The sequence below is a fragment of the Odocoileus virginianus genome, unplaced genomic scaffold (genome assembly GCF_023699985.2).
Source record: "Odocoileus virginianus isolate 20LAN1187 ecotype Illinois unplaced genomic scaffold, Ovbor_1.2 Unplaced_Scaffold_6, whole genome shotgun sequence".
In the NCBI taxonomy this organism is placed as follows: domain Eukaryota; kingdom Metazoa; phylum Chordata; class Mammalia; order Artiodactyla; family Cervidae; genus Odocoileus; species Odocoileus virginianus.
Window position 1 is genome coordinate 1 of NW_027224268.1, and position 6,178 is coordinate 6,178.

The following is a 6,178-nucleotide window of genomic DNA, read 5'->3' on the forward strand; positions in this document are numbered from 1 at the left end:
TGGATTGTTACAAACATTACATGCTGGGGCGGGAAGGGGGAGAACAGAAAAACACACCTACCTACATAGGTTCACGAACTACCTCCATAACTTTATGAACAAAGAAAACAAACCTATATGAATAATGCAACTATGAAAGCTGACTACCTCTAGCTCCAGTAGCAATGACTGTGGCCTAGGAACAACAACAACAACAACAACAACAACAACAACAAAAAAACAAAACAAAACCCGTGGCTCACATGGTAAACAATTCGCGGGCAGTGCCGGAGACATGGGTTCGATGCCTGGGTTGGGCAGATGCCAGAAAAGGGGAAGGCTAACCACTCCAGTCATGGCATCTGGTCCCATCACTTCATGGGAAATAGATGGGGAAGCAGTGGAAGCAGTGTCAGACTTTATTTGGGGGGGCTCCAAAATCACTGCACGTGGTGATTGCAGCCATGAAATTAAAAGACGCTTACTCCTTGGAAGGAAAGTTATGACCAACCTAGATAGCATATGAAAAAGCACAGACATTACTTTACCAACGAAGGTCCGTCTGGTCAAGGCTATGGTTTCTCCGGTGGTCATGTATGGATGTGAGATTTGGACTGTGAAGAAAGCTGAGCGCCGAAAAACTGATGCTTTTGAACTGTGGTGCTGGAGATGACTCTTGAGAGTCACAGCACATTTATACTCTGTGGGAAGTCGCCATGACAGAGTGAAAACTGTCCAGTGATGTGGCCTTTCTACTGTATCTGGATTTTTGCATTGCTGGAGTGCAGTAATGGTGGAGAATATTACGGTCTTAATGACTATGATTGTGATTATAATGTGGATACTTGAGTCGTAGTCACCAAAACCCTCCATTATTATGAATCGATCCAATGTCTATATGGGGTCGCAAGGAGCGGGACACGACTGAGCACACACGGATGCACTATATCAGCCTCCTCCTCCGGCAAAGTGTTATTGAGAACAGGCTTAATTCTTAGAGGGGCTGGTGATTCTTCCTGCCTTGTAGCCTTAGCCTGCAAAAAGTATAGTCACTGCTCATCATGGTTATCAGAAAGGAACAAGATGGGTCAATATATATCATCACGACTGGAGGAGGGGAAAATGCTACAACAGATTTAGAGTAAAGGACTGTGTGGAGGGAATTCCCTGGTGGTTAGGCTCCCGTGCTTTCATTGCCAAGAGAGCGGGTTCAATCCCTGCTGGGGGAACTAAGATCCTACAAGCTGAGTGAAGCCCCCCCCCCACCCCCCAAAAAAATGATGGTGCCTGGGTTACAGTGATCTGTTATAATGAAGGACAGGTTACTGAATTTGAGAAGTCTACAGTGAAAGTAAAATGTGTTCTTCAAACTCAAGACTATCTCAGGGCAGTTTCAGTTCTAACAACAGGAGCTGACGGGTCCTCTATACCAGAGGAGAAGTTTTAGTTTTCAGAAGGAACGGCAACATTTAACCTTAAAGAAATCAGGATGCACGGAAATAATGCTATAAAATATTGTAGTTTAACAACTGAAATCATAAATGGCTTTATCTAAACAAATCCCTCAGTGTGAATATCACATAACCAAAGTGACTTGTGAGAAATGCGTAACTGCATGAAATTAAAGCTTCATGAATATATATGTCATGTGCCATGACTTACTAGTTTTCCAAGCGTCTTTGGGGGCACTCTAACATGCATTTTGTAATTTTATTTTCTTCTTACCAACATAGTTCCGTACTTTCATGAACTAATCATTCATTAAAACAGCCTGTTCTCCCAATGAGTTAAACTAATTGATTGTATTAACTATATCAAAATTTCTACCGCATATTTTTTACAACTCAAAAGTAATTTGTTAAAATTCAATGTACCTAATTTCAGGGTTGAAAGATGTGTATCTTTACTTTACTTACAATGGTGGGAAAGTCTACCAGAAAGAGCAACCTACAAAGTAATGCACACTATAGAAGCACATGCAGAGTCCTATTTTTTAATATCTCAAGCAGTCAAGAAGGCAAATAAAAAGTTGCAAGTTGGATGTAAGCTTGTTTTCTTTTGGTAAACTTTAAAAATATTCTGTGAATCCTATTCATAATGTTATTAATTTTTTTTAATGCTCAAAATTGTAAAAAGTATGGAACACTTCTCCCAATTTGTTTGTCATCCCTGCCGCAGGGGCCATGCTAATCTCTGTATCACTCGAGTTTAGTATATGGGCTATTGAAGCTTCTAGCACTGAAACATTATTTTGATTGTGCAAAACCATCTTGGTTATAACGGGGCATCTGAAAGCACAATGAGTACCAACACTTGCTTTATCTCCTAAAAGAAAAGCTTTAAAAATTTTCGGATATGACACATTGAGACTCGTCACTTTGTGTAAGTTAGCACCTCTGCGTATAGGAGATTCTGCCACTGGGACGCGCCCGTGGTGGCAGCGCACAGCCTCCTGAGACTGGCAAGGTCAGCTGAGGGTTTGACTTACTTGCCATCAACTGCTGTCATCGCAAAAGAGACGGATATTGTTCATTCTTGTGTAATACTGACGCCATGCACCTAAAGTAGGCTATAAAGACTTAGTATGGTTCGATGCTCTCTTTACCGTTTAAATGATTTTTGTTATTTAGGTTTATGTGCATAAACACATCATCCGGCCTTCAGGGTGGGCACATCAGGCCTTAGATACCGCCCGAGAACCTCAGAGAAAGCTCGTGAAAAGGTAACGTGGTTCTCAGAGAGCCTTGCCTCTGTGGTTGGTAGAGCGCACACTCTGAAATGTGCTGTGAGAAATATCTGGTTTAGCAGGATTATTCATTGTCCCCCTGGGAACTTGGATCCTCTTAATTTGGGCCTGTGGAAAGGGGAGTGGGCAACGGGTGACAACTGGAGGCACCCGCAACTAGAAAGCCAGTGTCAGCTGAGGATGCTCCAGCAAGAGTAAAAAGCACCAGAAGGTTCTGTTGCCCTGAGCGCACCAGTGCATTGGTGCAGCGCCGTCAACTCCTGCGTGCTCGCTCAGTCATGTCCAACTCTGCCACCCCACAGACTGTAGCCCGCCAGCCTCCTCTGTCCATGGGACTCCCCAGGCAAGAATACTGGAGTGGGTTGCCAGTTCCTTCTCTCAGTTCGTGAGGTCCATTCTAATCCCCTACTGATTACAGCCACCCTGATGGCTTAGACAGTAGGGAGTCTGCTGACAACGAGGGAGACCCAGGTTCGATCCTGGGGAAGCTTCTCCCGGAGAAGGGAATGGCTACCCACTGCCCTATTCTTGCCTGGAGAATTCCATGGACACAGGAGCCTGGAGGGCTACAGTCCAAGGGGTGGCAAATAGTTTGGCACGACTGTGCACTCGGGACACTCTGTTTCATTTGACATTATAGTGAAGCTTCTCTGTGTCAAATGCGGCCCTCCTATATCATTTTCTTAAGCCGTCAAGAAAATCCTTTATTCGAAAGAAATCAGACACAGGGCGTCGAGGAGAAGACATGGAGTCAGGGGCCTGGGGACAAGGGACTGGAAGCAGGCTTCGCGAGAGCTGGGGCGGGAAAGGCGCGAATCTCGGGGGCGGGACTCAGTGTTAATCTGCATAACCAGAATGCACTGCGCGCGATATGTTCAGTTTATTATTTGAATTTAGCGTAGATTTCCTTTAAACATAGTATTTCGAGGGATGAGCCTTCATCCACTAATGTGAAAAGATCTGCTACAACCTCTTTAACGGGACTTACCGTTTTTATTTTTTCCTCATCCTCGGTGTATTAGGAGTCAACTTCCCCCTATCGGTACGTTCCCCAGCCTGAGTGAGGTGGCAGCATGCTCTTTCTTGCTTCTGCTTGCGCTTAGTCTCCGGTACTGCCGTGTAGACTAAGTGAAGTAGAACCAAGAAAGAAGTTTTCCCTCACCAACCAATTTTTGGAGGTCTTGTGAGACCAAACAAGACCAATAATTTTGTGTTGAAAAGTAGAACTTGAAAATAACTGGTTTCGGTCGATTCTCTTAGACAGGAAGTCGGTTAATCGTGTCCGACTTTCTGCGACCCCATGTACCATGCAGTCCGTAGAATTTTCCGGGCCAGAATATTAGAGTGGTTTCAGTTCAGTTCAGCCGCTCAGCCGCGTCCGACTCTTTGCGACCGCGTGAATCGCAGCACGCCAGGCCTCGCTATCCATCACCAAGTCCCGCAGCTTACTCAAACTCAACGTCCGTCGAGTCGGTGTTGCCATCCAGCCATCTCATCCTCTGTCATCCCCTTCTCCTCCTGCCCCCAATCCCTCCCAGCATCAGGGTCTTTTCCAATGAGTCAACTCTTCGCATGAGGTGGCCAAAGTATTGGAGTTTCAGCTTCAGCATCAGTCCTTCCAGTGAACACCCAGGACTGATCTCCTTTAGGATGGACTGGTTGGATCTCCTTGCAGTCCAAGGGACTCTCAAGAGTCTTCTCCAGCACCACAGTTCAAAAGCATCAGTTTTTCGGCGCTCAGCTTTCTTCACAGTCCAACTCTCACATCCATACATGACCACCGGAGAAACCATAGCCTTGACCAGACGGACCTTTGTTGGTAAAGTAATGTCTCTGCTTTTTCATATGCTATCTAGGTTGGTCATAACTTTCCTTCCAAGGAGTAAGCGTCTTTTAATTTCATGGCTGCAATCACCACGTGCAGTGATTTTGGAGCCCCCCCAAATAAAGTCTGACACTGCTTCCACTGTTTCCCCATCTATTTCCCATGAAGTGATGGGACCAGATGCCATGACTGGAGTGGTTAGCCTTCCCCTTTTCTGGCATCTGCCCAACCCAGGCATCGAACCCATGTCTCCGGCACTGCCCGCGAATTGTTTACCATGTGAGCCACGGGTTTTGTTTTTTTTTTTTTTTTTTTGTTGTTGTTGTTGTTGTTCCTAGGCCACAGGCATTGCTACTGGAGCTAGAGGTAGTCAGCTTTCATAGTTGCATTATTCATATAGGTTTGTTTTCTTTGTTCATAAAGTTATGGAGGTAGTTCGTGAACCTATGTAGGTAGGTGTGTTTTTCTGTTCTCCCCCTTCCCGCCCCAGCATGTAATGTTTGTAACAATCCATAGAAGGTCTCAGGCTTCCCTGGTAGCTCAGCTGGTAAAAAAAAAAGCCACCTTCCATGCCGGAGACCTGGGTTCGATTCCTGGGTCGCGAAGATCCCCTGGAGAAGAGAACAGCTACACACTCCAGTATTCTGGCCTGGAGAATTCCATGCACTGTATAGTTCATGGGAGTCATTTTAGACTCCCTATGAGAATTGCTGATCAAGGTGTATTTAACTTTTCATTTATGTTTTGCCAATTTTGCTTTTTCTCCAAGGAGTGTACAGTACAACTCATGGCCATATACATTTCGCTGTTTCACTGCAGCAATCGTTGTTTTCAGGCTTTAGAATATCTGACCGTCTGGGATGTGTGCAATCCTCATTTAGTATTTGCTATAAGTTCACTGCATGAGGAGCATCACTTGTTCAAATCAAATTTCTGGTGTAGGGCGTGTAGACAGTTTCCAATTTTCATTTTCTCAAGCAGTGGTTGTCAAATTACTTCTCAAGCAAATTCCAAGGTGAACAGCTGGCTAATGTTCCACACATTGAAATTTTTGATCCATATTGCCCACTGTCACCTGGAATTTTGCAATTTTGTTCTTATCTACAGTGTTTGATACCTTATCAAGCGTTTCAAAGCAGCTTTTAAAAAAAAATCATTTTGTATATACTTAATATTATCTTTTTTGTGTTTTTAATATTTTTTAATTGAAGGATGATTGCTTCAGATTTAACTTTAAAGGCCAAAGACCAAGTTCAGAAGAGAAAACTCAGGATTTCTTTCATCCAGTTCCCATTGCAGAAACAACTATTTTAAATCTAGCGGTTCATTGTTTGGTCTATAACTATAATATGCTATACGCTCTTTCCTGTTTTGTTTAAATGTATGACAGGCTAATGCCACTCGTATCAGTTTGTCCTCAACTTCAGAGGTAGCTTAGAATTCCTGAGCTTTCCAGGGTTCTGAAGCATTAAATGTCTTTCCCCACTTGGGCAGTTACTGCTCTGTTTTTCAATAAGGCAATCTCTCTTCTATTCCTTTACTGCATTTAGTGGGGTTTTGTGGATAGGTAAATGGATATATTATCTGCATATTAACGTGAATCCGAAGATACTTAGTTTTATTATCAT

The 6,178-nt window shown here is 43.8% G+C and overlaps 1 non-coding gene across 1 annotated transcript; it reads right to left on the reverse strand.

The window, feature by feature from the left end:
* Positions 1-2,110: 2,110 nt before the first annotated feature.
* LOC139033439 (U6 spliceosomal RNA) lies at positions 2,111-2,218 on the reverse strand. Its single transcript, XR_011486018.1, has one exon. It is a non-coding gene; the product is annotated as a U6 spliceosomal RNA (small nuclear RNA).
* Positions 2,219-6,178: the final 3,960 nt, after the last annotated feature.